The following is a 7,446-nucleotide window of genomic DNA, read 5'->3' as shown; positions in this document are numbered from 1 at the left end:
TCTGAGGTAGTCATATCAGTAAGCATGAATGTATATAAGTTATACATAAGATAATGTGTTAGAGCATGAGAATAGAGCTGTACGTCTACAGGATGGTTTGAGTCAGGAGGAGAAGTGTGAAGGGAAATTAAGTACAGCAAAGTGACGCGCAGAACCACACCCACACACACACACACACACACACACACACACACTCACTCACTCACTCACTCACTCACCCTCTGCTGTACAGGTCCTTTTGAAGAAAATGGAAAGTCCTCTGAAAACGACAATGTAAGTTCAGAGTCACCCACTGTGTTTGATGATTGTGAACGGCTCTCAGTTTCAGATTGATGTTACATTACATTTACATTACTGTAGAATTAAAGGACTGAAGTTAAACTGTATGTTTCTTTTTTCTAGTCTGATACGTACCACGTATACAGCTCAATCCCCGACAGACCAGCAACCTCAGCCCAGCCGGATGGGTTGTACAGTCTTCTGCAGACACACTGAAACTACACCACTGGCTCTCTGTATGTCTCACAGAAATATTGTTTCTTTCAGGATGTCCTTTATTTATCACACATCATGTTCCTGTAAATAAGTATCATCTAATACATCTACTGCAGTGCCGTTTCTATTTATAAGCGACATACAGTAAGCAGCCACTAGAGGCCCCTCCAGAAAAAAACATAGGATAGTAGAATAAACAAGGTGCAGTTTCGAAATGTGGTTCTGCATCAGCAGTTTTVCTCTTGTTATGTCAGTCACTGACAGTCACTCAATTATCCCATGTCAGCTAAGATTTTATAGATTGCTAGGCCCAGTTAGTCTCGCCAGCTATCTAAGCCTTGTAGTAATGGCCAAATTACTGCCCATGGGCCCTGACCTCCAGGGGGCCCTAAAAGCTCAGCGTTCAACACCATAGTTCCCCTTCAAGCTCATCACTAAACTAAGTACCCAGGGCCTAAAATCCTCCCTCTGCAACTGGATCCTGGACTTCCTGATGGGCCGCCCCCAGGTTGTAAGGGTAGGCAACAACAAAATCTGCCTCATTGATCCTCAACACAGGGGCCTGTCAAAGGTGCGTGTTGAGACCCTCGTGTACTACTGTTTCACCCACAACTGCGTGGTCATTGCGGTCTTCCAACACCAAATCATTAAGTTTGCCGACGACAGAATGGTGTGAGGCCTGATCACCGACAATGATGAACAGCCTATAGGATTAGGTCAGAGACCTGGCAGTGTGATGCAAGACAACAAGCACGCTCCATTCACATTGACGGGGCTGTTATTTGATATGAAACAAATGTACATTCTCTTCTTCATCTCCTCTCACCAGGTTTGACCTCTCTTTGGCCCCCAGCACAGCAGTGAATCCTACATCAGGTGTGTTGTCATCTTTAGTTAGTACAACTGAGAAAAAAAGACATATTTTGTCTTACCCAGGTCTTTGTATTATTTTTTCATCACAAATGTGCCTAATTACTAGAAAAGGTTGATATTGGATTGATTAAATCATCCCATTAAGATCTTATTGTATAACCGGATCCAATGACTTTGCTTTGCACTAGATGGATGTTAGTCTTACTTTGACAACTGACCACCAAAAGAGTCCAACTGAAAGTGAGTAGGCCACACGATTTTATGTTTATTGGTGTTACTAGTGATGATGTTGTTAAACTGTTACAAACTCGTCTCTATCTTGCATGTGCACAGGAGGTCAAAGCTCCACAGACAGCGTTGTGAATTCAAACAGTCAAAAATAGTTTTGGGTAAGTATCCTTATTTAGTAATCCCACAGCAAAAATGCACTTGTCTTTTCCTGCTAGCACTGACTTTGCTGATAATACTTTGTTGATGGAAAATGTACTGTTGTGTATTGTGATATGTTGTTGCCTCACTAGCTATCTTAAGATGAATGCACTAATGTATGTCACTCTGGATAAGAGCCTCTGCTAATGACTTGTCGTGGAAATTTCCATCAGGGACACCTGAAGTACTAATGAAATTAATTATTATTTTATATCAGCAAGCTGGAGAGTTCAACAAACTTAATGTACTATAGTACACGTGGTCGGGAGCTCCGCCGGGAAGTCCATTAGTTGTCTTATATGCTGCTTAAGAGAAAAGTTATATTGGCAAGATTTAGCTTATTCATTATTAATAATTAATTCATCATTAACGTTTGGTTCATGCATGTGACCAACCAATACCTCACGAGGCTTCTTCTCTCAGCTGAGACCTTGAAACTGAGCCACCCTTTCGGTTTTCAAAACAATGTTCTTGGCGCACTGCCAAATTGCTTTATACTGATAGTAAGGATTCCTCCAGTCACGATCATCAGTCATTGCATGAACCCAGTCGAATTGGTTATTGAAAAGCACAAACATAACATTTTCCTTCACAGACTCAAATGTAGAATGTTTAGCTAACTAGCTGTCTTTTCTCACATATGAAAACGGAAACGTTTACCAAGCAATAATAAAGTGTATTCTAACACTTGTCTACCATTGAAGTATTTACATTTGGATTAAGAGCTAATGACCTTCTGCCTGTCATCATGTCACCAAACAGCGGTGCAATTATGGCAGACAGCAGTGGGTATGTTTTCTGGAGTGGGGTGTGTTCTTGATGGGATTGACAGCTGTCTGTCTACAGGAGGAGTGAGTACTTCTGATTCTGCATAACAAATACATGCAACATGTCCTTCTCATATTAATGTAAGTGCCTTTGACATGGGTTATCTTTCAACTCCTTTTGGTGATATTGTGTAGTGTAAGCTATATTCAATATCATTCATTTAGCCTAATTTGTTTTTCAGAGAAAACCAATTCTCAGAGGTAAGAATTCCCCTTGTGAATATGAATGCAGATTGTATCACCTTTAGTTCTTGTATTGTCCATGATGAGATGTTCTACTACAACCTTCTCAAGCAGGACTTACCAATGACTCGCTCATAACGGAAGTGGTCAGATGACACGCATGCTAAGCTACAGGACTGTTTTGCTATCACAGACTGGAAAATGTTTTGGGATTCATCCGATGGCATTGAGGAGTACACCACATCAGTCACCGACTTCATCTGTACGTACATATTCCAACCAGAAGCCATGGATTACAGGCACCATCCGCACTGAGCAAAAAGCTAGAGCTGCCGCTTTTAAGGAGTGGGACGCTATTCCGGATGCTTATAAGAAATCCTGCTATGCCCTCAGACGAACCATCAAACAGGCAAAGCATTAATACAGGGCTAATATTAAATCCTACTACACTGGCTCTGACACTCGTCAGATGTGGCAGGGCTTGCAAACTATTACGTATTACAAAGGAAACCCAACCGTGAGCTGCCCAGTGACGAAAGCCTACCAAACGAGCTAAATTCCTTCTATGCTTGCTTCAAGGCAAGCAACACTGAACCATGCATGAGATCATCAGCTGTTTCGGACGACTGTGAGATGACGCTCTCCATAGCAGATGTGAGTAAGACCTTTAAACAGGTCAACATTCACAAGGRTGCAGGGCCAGATGGATTACCAGGATGCATACTGAGAGCATGTACTGACCAACTGGCAAGTGTCTTCACTGACATGTTCAACCTCTCCCTAACCAATTCTGTAATACCGACATGTTTCAAGCAGACCGCCATATTCCCTGTGCCCCAGAACACCAAGGTAACCTGCCTAAATGACTACTGGCCCATAGCACTCACATCTGTAGCCATGACGTGCTTTCAAAGGCTGGTCATGAATCACATCAACACCATCATCCCAGAAACCCTAGACCCACTACAATTCACATACCGCCCCAACATATCCACAAATTACGCAATCGCTATTGGTCTCAACACTGCCTTTTCCCACCTGGACAAAAGGAACACCTACGTGAGAATGCTGTTTGCTGAAACATAAAAAAAATAGTTTTGGGTAAGTATCCTTATTTAGTAATCCCACAGCAAAAATGCACTTGTCTTTTCCTGCTAGCACTGACTTTGCTGATAACAACTTTGTTGATGGAAAATGTACTTGTTGTGATTGTGATATGTTGTTCCCTCACCAAGCTATCTTAAGATGAATGCACTAATGTATGTCACTCTGGATAAGAGCCTCTGCTAAATGACTTGTCGTGGAAATTTCCATCAGGGACACCTGAAGTCAATATGAAATTAATAATTATTTATTATCAGCAAGCTGGAGAGGTTCCAACAAACTTAATGTACTATAGTACACGTCGGCCGGGAGCTCCGCCGGGGAGCTCCGCCGGGGAGCTCCGCCGGGGAAGTCCCATTAGTTGTCTTATATGCTGCTTAAAGAGACAAGTTATATTTGCAAGATTTAGCTTATTCATTATTCATAATTCAATAATTAATTCATCATTAACGTTTGTTCATGCATGTAACCAACAAATACTCACAGGCTTCTTCTCTTCAAGCTGAGACCTTGAAACTGAGACACCCTTTCGGTTTTCAAAACAATGTTCTTGGCGCACTGCCAAATTGCTTCTACTGATAGTAAGGATTCCTCCAGTCACGATCAATCAGTCACTTGCATGAACCCAGTCAATTGGTTATTAGAAAAGCACAAACATTTTCCTCACAGACTCAAATGTAGAATGTTTAGCTAACTAGCTGTCTTTTCTCACATATATGAAAACGGAAACGTTTACCAAGACTAATAATAAAGTGGTATTCTAACACCTGTCTACCATTGAAGTATTTACATTTGGATTAAGAGCTAATGACCTCTCTCTGATGTCATCATGTCACCAAACAGCGGTGCAATTATGGCAGGCAGCAGTGGGTATGGTCTTCTGGAGTGGGCGTGTTCTTGATGGGATTGACAGCTGTCGTCTCTCAGGAGGACCAGTGAGTACTTCTGATTCTGCATAACAATATTTGCAAACATTTTCCTTTCTCATATTAATGTAAGTGCCTTTGACATGGGTTAATCTTTCAACTCCTTTTGGTGATTTGTGTAGTGTAGCTATATTCAATATCATTCATTTAGCCTAATTTGTTTTTCAGAGAAAACCAATTCTCAGAGGTAAGAATTCCCCTTGTGAATATGATGCAGATTGTATCAACCTTTAGTTCTGTATTGTCCATGATGAGATGTTCTTACCACAACTTCTTATACTTTTATGTTGTACAGACCTACAGCCAGACAGGATGATCACAGACAATGTATGTTCCAAACAAAATACATCAACACTGCACACACTACTAACACAACTACACACATGCATTGTACAAACAATATTCTAATTTCATTTTCATTTTGTTTCTGTTGTAGGTGATATTTGTGTTGGGAGGAGCAGTGCAGGCATGTTGGATTCAAGGGATGCTGGGTCTATTCTCTCATCGCCTATGTACCGTCCACATTTTTGCCCTCAGGTGAGTTTGTAACAGAAGTCTTCTGTCCCTGTCTTCCTGACCTGGGATGTGAATTTGGGATCCTCAGTACAATAACACTTAATCACTCAATGCAACCATACTAACTTAACATTTTTTATTCAGAGCATCTTGAAAGCGTAGAACAGAGCTGTAAGTCTCCAGGGTGGTTTGAGTCAGGAGGAGAAGTGTGAAGTGACATCAAACCTGTTATTTTCACTTCTTCTGACCCCCCCAAAAAAAAAAAACCTCTTACTTGTGTCTTTGTCTCTGTGAGATGCAGGTCCTGTGCAGCTATCTGCAAATGAAGATGTAAGTACAGCAAAAGTAATAACGCTTTGTTATACAGTGGGGAGAACAAGTATTTGAACACTGCCGATTTTGCAGGTTTTCCTACTTACAAAGCATGTAGAGGTTGTAATTTTTTATCATAGGTACACTTCAACTGTGAGAGACGAATCTAAAACAAAAATCCAGAAAATCACTTGTATGATTTTTAAGTAATTAATTTGCATTTATTGCATGACATAAGTATTTGATCCATCAGAAAAGAAGAACTTATAACAATAGCAACATCACTCACTTCTGTCCACGCCATCCATCAACTCTTGTCCACTTGAAGAGAGACTGAGGAGGCTCTGACCTGAGCAAGGCAGAAGGACTGTCAGGTGTCCTGCTCCTTAGCAACCTATTGGGGCCTGGTAGCAGAGGTCACTGGGAGTTGGGGAGAAGTTTGTGATCGCCTAGTCTCTCTGGCAGCAAGTCCTCAACTGGAGCTTCATTAAATAGTACCCGCAAGTCACAAGTCTCTCAATGTCACAGTGAAGAGGCAACTCTGGGATGATGGCCTTCTAGGCAGAGTTGCAAAGAAAAAAGCCATATCTCAGACTGGCCAATAAAAATAAAAGATTAAAGATGGGCAAACGAACACAGACACTGGACAGAGGAACTCTGCCTACGCGGGTACTATTTTACTATTTACATGAAGCTGTGAGTTGAGGACTTGTGAGGTGTCTTTCTCAAAAACTCTAATGTACTTGTCTCTTGCTCAGTTGTGGTACCGGGGGCTCCCAATCCTCTTTCTGTTCTGATTAGAGCCAGTTCGCGCTGTTCTGTGAAGGGAGTAGTACACAGCGTTGTATGAGATCTTCAGTTTTTTGGCAATTTCTCGCATGGAAATAGCCTTCATTTCTCAGAACAAGAATAGACGCGACCATTTTGAGCCTGTAATCGACCCATGAATGCTGATGCTCCAGATACTCAACTGGTCTAAAGAAGGCCAGTTTTATTGCTTCTTTAATCAGAACAACAGTTTTTAGCTGTGCTAATAATTGCAAAAGGTTTTCTAATGATCAATTACCCTTTTAATTGATACACTTGGATTAGCTACACAATGTGCCATTGGAACACAGGAGTGATGGTTGCTGATAATGGGCCTCTGTACGCCTATGTACATATTCCATAACGAAGCAGCTGTAACGTCTGATTCTCCTCTTCGTCTGAAGAGGGATCGGACCAAACGCAGCGGGTGATGAATACATGATGAATTTATTTTAAACAAGACGAAACACGAAGTAACTTGAATAAATTACAAAATAACAAAACGACGTAGACCGACGCTGAAACATGAGAACTTACATAAACGAGAAACGCACGAACAGGAACAGACTAGACAAACGAAACGTCCATGTGGTACCAACACTGACACGGAAGACAATCACCTCAAACAACAGTGTGAACAGCCTACCTAAATATGGTTCTCAATCAGAGGAAAACGTAAAAAACCACCTGCCCTGATTGAGAACATATCAGGCTAAATGAACATGAACCCAACATAGAAACACATAACATAGATGCCACCCAACTCACGCCTGACCAAACTAAACAATACAAAAACAAAGGAAAAACAGGTCAGGAAGCGTGAGCAAGCAGCTGTTTCCAGCTACAAATATAATTTACAAAACATTACAATGTCTACACTATATTTCTGATCAATTTCATGTTATCTAATAGATTAGGTGCTTTTCTTTCAAAAACAGGACATTTCTACGTGACCAAACTTTTAACGGGTAGTG

At 41.2% G+C, this 7,446-nt stretch overlaps 1 long non-coding RNA gene across 2 annotated transcripts in view; it reads left to right on the top strand.

Annotated features, from left to right (window-relative positions):
- The first annotated feature begins 1,320 nt into the window (after window positions 1-1,320).
- LOC112077834 (uncharacterized) overlaps window positions 1,321-7,446 on the top strand; it is a 9,382-nt gene continuing 3,256 nt past the window's right edge. Inside the window, exons 1-3 of one of the 2 annotated variants that reach the window (XR_011478320.1) lie at window positions 1,321-1,373; window positions 1,557-1,608; window positions 2,560-2,600. This is a non-coding gene — a long non-coding RNA (uncharacterized lncRNA). The remainder of the gene's footprint in view (window positions 1,374-1,556; window positions 1,609-2,559; window positions 2,601-7,446) is intronic. The other variant, XR_011478321.1, reaches the window with a different exon arrangement.

This window comes from Salvelinus sp. IW2-2015, unplaced genomic scaffold (assembly GCF_002910315.2).
Source record: "Salvelinus sp. IW2-2015 unplaced genomic scaffold, ASM291031v2 Un_scaffold4958, whole genome shotgun sequence".
NCBI lineage: Eukaryota > Metazoa > Chordata > Actinopteri > Salmoniformes > Salmonidae > Salvelinus > Salvelinus sp. IW2-2015.
The sequence above is the reverse complement of the archived record's forward strand: the minus strand, read 5'-3'. Positions and strand labels throughout refer to the sequence as shown.